This window comes from Euprymna scolopes, chromosome 9, assembly GCF_053919585.1.
Source record: "Euprymna scolopes isolate OS-2025 chromosome 9, ASM5391958v1, whole genome shotgun sequence".
Taxonomy (NCBI): domain Eukaryota; kingdom Metazoa; phylum Mollusca; class Cephalopoda; order Sepiida; family Sepiolidae; genus Euprymna; species Euprymna scolopes.
This window is the reverse complement of record NC_136490.1, coordinates 15,650,079-15,661,983: the sequence shown is the minus strand read 5'-3', so window position 1 is coordinate 15,661,983 and position 11,905 is coordinate 15,650,079. Positions and strand designations below refer to the sequence as shown.

At 33.1% G+C, this 11,905-nt stretch overlaps 1 pseudogene; it reads left to right on the top strand.

Annotated features, from left to right (window-relative positions):
* Positions 1-1,286: 1,286 nt before the first annotated feature.
* LOC145285445 (5S ribosomal RNA) lies at positions 1,287-1,403 on the top strand (annotated as a pseudogene).
* The last annotated feature ends 10,502 nt before the right edge of the window (positions 1,404-11,905 follow it).

The following is an 11,905-nucleotide window of genomic DNA, read 5'->3' as shown; positions in this document are numbered from 1 at the left end:
TTACAGGATAAATCACATGAAGGTTGCTAACACCCATAAGTGAAAGTGATGCTATGGATCCGACTGGATTTGAACTTGGCACAATCAGGTTGTCATTATTCGTTTAGCCACAGCCACCTTCCAGATTGAAGATTTTCCTTTGGTAAAAACAAAATAGTTTAACTATTTGCTTCAAAACAGACGACCTCTTTCATATTTGAGTTTTGATGATCTAAACTTAGTGTCATTCGATAAACAAATTTCTTTCTATTCCTTTTGGCTAGGAGCACAGTGTAGTATCTGTTCTGATATTACACTTCACCTTTTCTGGCCGCGATCATTGGAGGGGAATCCTTCTAGATTGAGGCAATTTTTACTTGTGTTCCTATCCAGAGGGTGCCCTTTTTTAGAGCTGAATTTTCTCCACATTAAAAACCGACCTTGTGCCTAACTTTGCCCTCGTGGGGAGGCAAGTAAATAGGAACAAGTTTCTTTAATTCTCATCAGATAGAACATCTTTCTTTTCCTCATCGCTAATCGCAGGTGCTTCGGATGTAACAGTTATTATCGTCGTCTGCTCTTTATCGGCCATTCCTTTATTTAAGCAAATTTTATTATCATGCAACTCAGAAACCATCCTCTTACTCTCCAACCCTCATCAGACTCTGATCATGTCTTTGATCTTTGCTTGGCTTATTATTGTTTTTAATCTATTTTATTTCCTGGAAAGAAAGAAGTGTATCCTTGTTTTATCGAATAATTTTCAAAGTTTCCTCTAACAAAGATAAGAAAGTTTTATATATTTACAACAAAAATATTTAAAAAAAAATGCTTTTGCTTAAATTGAATTTCCACTGATGCTGTATAATAATGAACAAAAAATGATGGTAAAGATACAAGAGATGGAGATGGATTTGTTTACCACGGCAGTCAGATCAGTCAAATGCGAGAAATATGTGAAGATATTAAGGACAAAAAAGCCGGATTAACTTTTGACAACCTGCAGCTCAGATGGATGCAAGCAACCATAACCACCAATTTTAAACTACGGATGTTTGATTCAAACATCTTTATACTTTTTTGAAATGAGAAGTCACGGTGACAAAAGCACTTGCCGACCTTTGTAAACGAATAAGTTTTCCATTTATGCAAAGTACCAAAAACTGACCTTGAAATGAGGTGAAACATGTTTTAATGTTAGTTCAGTTTTTTTTTTTTTTTTTATAAAAGCCGCTCTAGACAAGGTGTGAAACCACTTGATGTAAACAGCTAACAAGAACGAGAAATGATTATCACAAAGGCAGATGATGTACGGCACAATCACGTTGATACACCGGTTCTCGCCAGATCACCGAAGTTAAGCAACGTTGAGCCTAGCCAGTACCAGATGGGTGACCATTTGGGAAGGCTAGGCGCTGTATGTACCTTCTGGGAAGGTTGGGAGTGGAGTCAGCACCCTCACCTTGTAAAAAGAACTCCTCGCTACGAAAGCATCTACATAAGTTGTAGATGGCCTATGCCCCTCCAGGGGCTCAAGACTATGGATGGAAAGACAGATGATACCTATTGACTTTAGTCTTGAAAAGATCAAGGTTATAAGTAGAAGAAAAACAGTCAACAGAAGGAGAGTTCCACAAACTCGCAGTTCTTGGAAAGAACCTACTAGAAAAGGAAGCTGTATTACAATAAGGCATCAAAGGAGTGAACTGATGGAGACCACTAGACCAGCAAGTCAAACGAGCTGAAACAAAGGAAGCAAGGAATAGATCAGACAATTTAAAAAAAAACATGTGCCATATTTATATATATATATATATATATATATATATAAAAAGATTGAGCCGAATAATATCACGTACGTGAGAGACGGGTAGCAGAGAAGACGAAAATGTGGAACCAATCAAATTACAGATATGTTTCTGCACCTTACGGAGAACCCTCAAATGGGGCAGAGATTTGTCAGCTCAAATATGACAACAGAACTCCATACTTGATCTGATAGTAGATTGAAATAAGGCAAATAACATAGCAGTGGATCAAGCGTTCCATGCAAAACAAAACAAAAAACTCCAAAAAATTCAACATGCGCTTTACTGGAATACTAAAGGAAACCAAATAGGAGATACCCAACGCCAATCTAGATACACGGCCACTTTTTATACATCTTATTTTAAATATCAATGTCATTATAAACATAATTTTAAACATTTTTAATGTGAAATCGCTGAAAAAGGTGTGTCATTTTATTATTCGGATGTTGCATATGTCAATAAAAGCAGCAATTCCATAGCTATATATATATGTATATATATGTGTGTGTGTGTGTGCGTGTGTTTGTATTACTTGGTTCTTTTTATCTTTCTTTAATAGTGATTCTACTCGTGACTGTCAATGTGATTGTACACTCTACATATTAAAGTTAGAAATCAAAGCAACTTATTTTAGATTCATGAATTTATTTCGTTTTTCATTTCTCTACAGAGATCTGTGAACTCCAGTTTATGTTTGTGTGTCCCGATTTCCATATATATATATATATATATATATATATATATATATATATATATGTGTGTGTGTGTGAATTTAAAATGAAAAGAAAGAAACAAAATGTTCGACGATTCGATTAAAGTATTTCCTTTCGGCTCCCAGTTAGTGTCGGGTAAAAATGCTTCATATTTGAAAACAGCCAAAAAAAAAAACATAATTATATTCAAACCTAGAATCTCTTGAATAAAACCCACAGAACAGGCGAGTTGTCGAATATTTTGTTTCTTCCTGTCCATTTTAAATTCATATCGCCGGATGTTTTATCCTTTTTATTATCATATGTATGTATTATTTCAAAAGTGAAAAACGTCTTTGCTCATTATTGTTAACACTGAAACAATATTTTATCTACAAATTTCTGAAAATCAATTGAATTAAATACAATTATTCTTAAATATTATCCTAGAAAAGTAGCTTTGTTATGAATAATTAATAAATAATAGTTAAACTAACAATTGGGTAATTTCGACATACTGTTGTACAAAATGTCCAACTCCACAACTCTACATTCTTACAAGTTCAATTGCACACCGACTACCTACGTAGCACGCCTTCTTCCAACTCGTCACCCTGTTTTTTTCACGTCCGTTTTTATTCACCTGTCCCATTTGCATCGAAACAGCGACATTCTATGTCGCCCATGTAACTGTCAACCATAAAACCAATTGGGTGTCGCCATTTTAGCCTTTTTCTTTATTTCTTTCTTTCAATTTTTTTTGTGGGTGTGGTTACACGACCGACCCTTTGAAGCACGCACACATGCTAGCCAAGTAAGTTACGATTTTCCCTACGAATAGAAAATTATGTTTATGCATGAATTCAAATATGAAGCATTTTTACCCGACACTAACTGACCTTAACACAGATATATTATTCTTAGAACCTGAATATAAGATTAATACTACCATTATATATTAACACATCGGTAATCATTAGATTACCAAACTTAAGTACTAGTTGGATGACCATTTGGTAATACCAGGCACTGTATGTTGAAAAATAATAAAATCTTTTTGCAAAAAAGACAACCATGAAGATGCGTTTAGCAATTGTTTCAATGTAACCTGTTAATCTATACATGTTGACACAAAAAGAATCATCAACCTGTGCAAAATTCTGCTCTCAATACTGTGGTGAAGCTCTCCTTTCATTTTGTTTTGTATCACGAATGCATTCCTTGTAACATTTTACCCAGTAAAAGTATTGTTTGATCTTGGTATGGAGCTTTGTTTTCAATTACATGCCGGAAAGAATGGTAGATAGAGAGACCATAAATGTGAAACCATGTATTTATTTTTCTTTATTTATTTTATTTGGCGTTTAAGGGTTGAATCCTTGGTCGAGTCACCATTTGTGAAATTATGTGCTCCCCTCCTCAACAATCACTGACACGATATTTTGTGTCATGGTTCTCTTCTCTTTCATCTATTTTGGTTGTATCATTGTCTATTAAACTGACAGCTCACAACTAGGACAAATAAATAGGGAGAACTCACTTGAGAAAATACAACTCCAACACATCTTGTAGATATCAGTTGCATTCTTGGTGCGTGTGTGACACCATCGACCCTCTAAACGCTAACCTCCACATCTGAGTTTTTGTTGAGGCCATGTTGTCCGTCGATTGATCAGTTCATCTGTTCTCCTAATCTGGTCTAAGCCACAACCTGCCGACTTCATTATAAACTGTCGTTTACTGCTGCAAAACTAACTCTCACCTGTAAATCTGCCTGTAAATTAATTCTGGATATATTGACCTCTCTGTGTAGCTCTTTGTTCCAGTTACTACCACACCTTGATTAACAATCTTATTTCAGCTGCTTTTATATGTTAGTGAATCACTTCTTCCTCATTATCTTTCTATTAACCTCACTTCTTATAATTTTGTTCTGCTGATCAAATATTTCCTTTTTTTTTTCCTTATAGCTTTTTCTCTCTTTTTTAATCACTTTCTAAAATTTTGGGAGGAGTGGTATTCCATAGTTTCGCACAAATCGAGTACAAATTTTGGTAAATAAAAGGACACATTGATTTGTTTGTAAAAAGTAGTCTTTTAGTGGGGCGCTAGTATCATATACTTGAGTGAATAGCATCAGGGGCGAGCATCGGAATTGTCAGCATCTTCATTTAATTCTGTCCTATGAATATATATGATGGATTCTTTTTGGCAATGTTAGAGGGGGAGGTCAACTTTTAAATCAGCTTGCAACTCGATTCAAAAGATCAGAGGCAGTTTATAAAGATTAGAGGAATAGAACGCCTTTTCTTGTCAAAGAAGCGATCACATATTGTCGTGAAAGGGGGAGGCGAAGAGTTAATCGATGGCAATATTCCTGTTCCTTGTGCCAAGAGAAGGACAATCGAATTAGCTTTTACTCGGACATTGTAATTCAATATAAAGGGGTTGCTTTGATAGCTTTTCTAAGGGACCACCACCGTTGGCACCTGTTACGATACGACTTCGGTATATTGAATTTGATTGAACACACCTTCGTATTACGATATCAAACGAGATGTTTCATGAATGCATTCAATAAGCAACCTTTTAATTGAATTTCGGATGCTAACTCGTCTGTGAATGGTAACAATTGACTAATTAGACTCTTAAAATAAGGAAGGGGAATTTTTGTATCTTTGTGGCCATCATTGGTTTGATTGGTCTATTAATCTCAAAAAGAATTGGCGATAAAGGAATTTCAAATTTAAAAGCGGTTGGTTGGTTGGTTGTTTTTGTTTTACGTCATATCCACCCTTTTCAGGTTATTTAATGCTGAATCCAGTGATTTGGAAGAACAATTTTTTTAATAGAATTTTTTTTTTTCAAGTCAGTTTCTATTTAACCCATAGTTGGAATCCTAACAGGTACTACTACACCGGATCAGAGTGGACCTGGGAGCATCGGCAATTAAAGGGTGGCTCCACTCCCAAAAGCCCACAAGCTGGGACCTCACCATCGGATATAATTTAAGGTCATATCCAGGACCAAAATTAAAAGAGAATGGAACTGATATTCCTTATTATTTAATAATAATGTTATCTATTGTCTGGTCTGTAATGTTTGTTTTACGGCATATCAACCCATTTTGGTTGAATTAAATTCTGAATCCTGTCATGTCTTTTTTTATTGCTTTATCTTATTAATATCTTCAAATATTTACATATAGAATAATTAGTTTTGTAGGTAAGATTTTTATAGTGGCATTAGCTATATATACCCGGCGTTGCCCAATCGAATCCTATCGTCAGGCGGAGGATTTAGTCACATACTATTTAAGATACATCGGATATCCTAACATGTTACGAAAAATGACCACATGTTAGATTTAGGGAAACATAAAATACATCCATCGTGGTCTCTGAAAATGAAACGTGAAGTAACTCTCATAGATTAAAAGGGAAATAACTCTCATAGCTTAAATAAATAAGTTTTCTCCCGGTTTTAAACACACGTGTTGTCAGCTAATAATAATTTGAAATAAATATAAATTAAATAAATCAAATTTAAATAATATTTCTAAATAGAACAATTAAAACGATTCTACTACAACAAACAATAGCATCGAACTAATTATCAAAATAGATTTTCTTTAATGTAATATGCAAATGAGGTTACTCATTGAATGTACATTTCTTTTGAATAAATAGTATATATAGAAATCATGTTGGAGTAAAAGTGCATATAAGTTCGTTTTCAGTATAAAAATTAATTTGTAAAACAGTGTACCCTTTGTACATATTAATCAACAAACAGACAAGAATATGGCTTTATTATAATAGATGCGAGGAATATCATAAATTGACTATACAAGTTATTCTTCATTGACATTCAAAGAATGTCTTAGCCTTGCTCTCAACTGTCCCATCTCTCAAAACAACCAATTGAAACTTCCTGATGTTCCGATTGTAGACTTTTTAAATTTAGTGGTTGAAAAAGATTTTCATGCATTTTAAAACTTAAATCTAATATTCATATTTTGCCAAATGTTGAGTTATGTATTTATTAAATAAATTAGAACCGGTAGCTGCAGAGGAAGATTAAATCAAGACAGTATAAAAAGACGTGTTACGCAAGAGACTTAGTTGGTTTGATCACATCGATAAAAGGAATAAGAATGTAGAACAATACAGGTAGCAGGGTCAGTTGGGGGGTTAAAGGTAAAATAGAAGGATGTGATAGATGGAGTTAAGAGAAATAGGGATAAATAAAGACCTAGTCAGAGATAGATTAGTTTAGGAGTAAATTTCTAAAAGCTGTCTAACACATGCCGGTATGTGAAACAGACATTTAAAGGAATATGATGGCGAAAAAATGGACGAGGCTGCTTGAGTTAATTGATGTAGAAGAGTTTGGGCAGGGAAAATCCCAGGAAAAATGTGAGAATGTGATGGATTTGAGAGAAGGTGGATTAAATAAATACCTGGGAAGAGATAGGTCAGTTTGGAAGTCAATTTTTAAAAGTTTTCCAATCCATGGCAACATGTAAAATAGACGTTAACCCAAAGATGATGCTGATTTATTAAGATTTGAAATTGGGCATCAAAATGCAACGTTATTTCTTAATCAACTTGAATGTATTCATGACTGCAGAATTTTATTGAAATATGGTGTTGAATTCATGTTTTGTGATTAAAGAAATCAATTTCTGTTGTAAAAGCAACGCTTGGTTGCTCGGTATTTTTGCTCGAATCTCACCTCGGGTCAAAATAGATAAATAATTTGGATTTGACAAAAGAATATTAAAAGAAAGAAAAATGTTTTTCTTTTCTTTTTTTTTTTTTTTTGGTAAAGCATTAAGAAATTAAAAACCTGTTTGTTCTCTCTGCCCATTCTTCTGTTATCTTCCACTCATTCGAGAATATCGTTTAGTTAATTTGAATCGGATCTCTAAGAGTTCTGCAGAAAGCTCCTACAGCAAGGCAGCCTCATTTTACAAGTGTTTCCTTTCATGTCTTCCTGTGTATTTTTTTTCTTGTTTGTCGGTTTCTTTGTATGTTGCTTTTGTTCAGAATGATTGCTGATATATAAGCTTTTTTCTTGCAATGTTTTTCAAAGCCCGCAGTCTTGTTTTGCTTTCGTTTTTTTTTTTTTTTGTGTGGTTTAGCTTATTTGTCTTACTGAAAAATCAAAGAAATTCTTCTTTTTTCTCACACACTATTTTGCAACATGGATCTTGAAAATCATGTAAAACATATAAATATATTCAAGTCTGTATTGGAAGAACATACATTAGAATACTAACGAAAGGGGTTTAAATTAATATATTCATATTATTACTACTACTACTACTAATAATAATAATAATAGTAATAATGATGATAATAATGATAATAATTAGCAGGATCTGTGGAAATTCTACGGAATGAGAAATATATTTAATCAACAAATGTATTTTGATGAAGTTTTTTGGACAGAAAAACCAATAATAGCATACAGCAAATGTGTATTTTGAATATAGAACTGACCCAAATAAGATGAATTAATAAATACTAATAAATACTCAGAAAGCAATATTGTGCTACATAGTTCAATACAGGTAATAAAATCACATTGTTAGAGATAATCTTTAATTTACTGCACTGGAAGAAGATACATTGGAATCGTGATGAGAGAGATTAAAATTAACATATTCATACTACTACTACTACTACTACTACTACTACTACTACTCATAATAATGATAATAAATTATGCCAACAAGTAAATTTTGAAAACCCAGACAAATTGTACAAGCACAAACTGCCAGCAGTACTTGAAAATGAAAGTCAGAAAATCCTATGGAACATGGACGTATAAAAGGATAGATCCATCCAAGCAAGAAGACCGGATGTTGTAATAGTTGTACAAGAAGAAAAACTCCTGCCAGATCGTAGATTTTACCATTCCAGCAGATCACAGGGTTAATACCAAGGAGACAGAGAAGCAGAGCAAATATACGGAACTGGCCAGAGAGCTGAAAGGGATATGGAAGATGAAGAAAGTCAAGATAACAACAATAATAATGGGAACAGTAGGAATAATCCCAAAAACCTTTGAAATAAGAATGGAGGAAATTGAAATCAAAGAAATGGCTGAAAAGATACAATGGATAACAATAATGAAAATGACTGAAATATTAAGGAAAATCCTTGAATGCGGAAGCTAATACACATGAGCAAGAAAAGTTAAACACAAAGAAACACCACATGGAATCAAGAAAACTGAAACTATATAATTTTATACTCCCCCCCCCCCAAAAAAAAAGTGTCGCTATCAACTGGCAACACACCAAATAGTTGAGGAGGCCCAAAGAGGATGGAAAGACCGACGAAAGAAAGCACTAACCATAACTCCACTGGATGAGTGCGAAAAGGACTGGGACTTTGGAGAGGCTTATTGCCGTCTAAATTGCAATGAAGACCAATGGTCACTGCCAACGAGAGATCAATGGTAAATTGCTGTTGTGATAACGCAAATTTATTTGCAAAGGTTATCAAAAGAGGTTTGTTTTCAAGGAGAAATCTTTGAAGATAGCCTGTGTGAAAACTCCTAGTGAGTAATAATAATAACTAGTAGGACCCAAGAAAATTCCATGAAATTGGAAATAGATTGAATCGACAAATATGTTTTGATAAATCTGATATTTTTCTGGATGGTGGAAAAAATTAGTTGAACAAAAAAACAATATGAGTTTATTAACATTTCTATGAAAATAGTGTCCATTGTATTTTAAATATAAAAGTGACCGAAATAATATAAATCAATAAGTAATAATAAATACTCCAAAAGTAATATTGTGCTACATAGTTCAATACAAATGAAAAAAAAAAATCACATTGTAAGAGACAATCTTTAATTTACTCCTTCAGTCCAGCACTTTTTGGCAGGCAATATTCTTTTTTCCTCTGTTTACTATTTTACATAATGTTTTGCTGTCTTCTTTCTTCGCAGAAGAACTGCTGCATGTCAAAAATTTTATGAGTTCTTTCACACGCCGTTGCATCAATGATCATATATCATTATAATGATATTCGAAAACGAGTCTACATCAAAGGTGTCACTCTTATATCCTTGACCAGGGTTGCCAGATTGGCCTTTTTAAATCCCAATTTTGTGGATTTGACTTTTTCTTAATCAGTTTGGCGTTCAAAAATAGTGTTTGACCTTTTTCAAAATGTAACATATGGACTAACTAAGCAAGGAATAAACTGAATATTTTATGGATAATCATTATAACTAGCGGGACCTGTGGAAATTCCACAGCAAACTCCTTCATTTGTAATATATTGATGTTGACATATATAATGTTATTATATTGATGTTGACATATATAATGTTAATATATTGATGTTGACATTCTGTGGATGTTCAGCGTAATTGGAGATGCCCTTATATTATTGTAGCTCTTTTGTTAAAACTGCAAAAGTATTGAACTGAGCTATTTTTATAAAGTTAGTTATGTGTATGCGTTTATTTATATCAAGTTAGTCATGTGTATGTGTTTATTTATATAAAGTTAGTTATTTATATGTGTTTATTCATATAAAGTTAGTTATTTATATGTGTTTATTTATATAAAGTTAGTTATGTGTATGCATTTATTTATATAAAGTTAGTTATGTGTATGTGTTTATTTATATAAAGTTAGTTATTTATATGTGTTTATTCATATAAAGTTATTTATTTATATGTGTTTATTTATATAAAGTTAGTTATGTGTATGTGTTTAATTATATAAAGTTATTTATTTATATGTGTTTATTCATATAAAGTTAGTTATTTATATGTGTTTATTTATATAAAGTTATGTGTATGTGTTTATTCATATAAAGTTAGTTATGTGTATGCGTTCATTTATATAAAGTTAGTTATGTGTATGTGTTTATTCATATAAAGTTATTTATTTATATGTGTTTATTCATATAAAGTTATTTATTTATATGTTTTTATTTATATAAAGTTAGTTATTTGTATGTGTTTATTTATATAAAGTTATGTGCATGTGTTTATTTATATAGAGTTAGTTATGTGTTTATTTATATAAAGTTAGTTATGTGTATGTGTTTATTTATATACAGTTATTTATTTATATGTGTTTATTTATATAAAGTTAGTTATGTGTATGCGTTTATTCATATAAAGTTAGTTATATGTATGTGTTTATTTATATAAAGTTGTTTATTTATATAAAGTTAGTTATGTGCATGTGTTTATTTATATAAAGTTATGTGTATGCGTTTATTCATATAAAGTTAGTTATGTGTATGTGTTTATTTATATAAAGTTATTTATTTATATGTGTTTATTTATATAAAGTTAGTTATGTGTATGCGTTTATTTATATAAAGTTATGTGTATGCGTTTATTCATATAAAGTTAGTTATGTGCGTGTGTTTATTTATATAAAGTTAGTTATGTGTATGTGTTTATTTATTTTTTTTTTAGTTTTTTTTTTTATTCAATTTGCACCCCAAACAAGGCACAGTGCCACTTTGAAGCAGGGGGCTACTATGAGGGACTTAATTAGCGAGGTCATTATGAAGGGAGATGAGTAGAAAGATGTTTGTTAACATTACACTTGAACTTCTGCATATCATTGCAGTTGGGAAAGCAGAATCCCGGAAGGGAGTTCCAAAGACCCGCAGTTCTGGGGAAGAAACTATTGGAGTAAAAGGCTTTCTTGCACCTAGGGATCTCTATTGTAAAGGGATGAGACTTAGTAGCTTGTCGGGTTTGTCGAGGGTAGTTACATCGGGGAGGTACAAGTGTTTGCAGTTCGTCAGAGCATTCACCATTGAAGTATTTGTAGAACAGGCAGATGGATGCAGCATCTCGTCGATGGGACAGAGGCTGAAGCCTAGATGACAGTTCAGGACCTATCAGGGTGGCGACTCTCTTTTGAACCCTGTCCAGGAGCGAGAGACAAGAAGCAGATGCACCAGCCCAGATGTGACAACAGTACTCCATACATGGGCGAATGGTTGCCTTATAGAGGTATAGGATACTGTCAGGCGTAAGTAGTTTTCTAGCACGGTAGAGGGAGCCTTCCTTGCAGCAGCCTTGGCAATGCTCTCAATGTATCTATTCCAGTTCATATTCCCTGTAAACGTTAGGCCGAGGAGTTCAAAAGAAGTACTTTCAGGTAATGTGTTCTTGGCCATTGCTATTGGTGGTAGAGAAGGTTTCTTGTAGTTATTGAAGGAAACAAGCTTAGTCTTAGCAGCATTGAATGTGATCAACCATTTTTGTCCCCATTCCACTACAGATTGGAGGTCATCCTCTAGTGTTTCTGCCATTTCCTTGGATATGTGCTCATTTGTTTTCCCCTCATATCTGTTATAGAGAGTGGTGTCATCGGCAAATATACCCATCTCCGAAACAATTTTATCAGGGAGGTCGTTT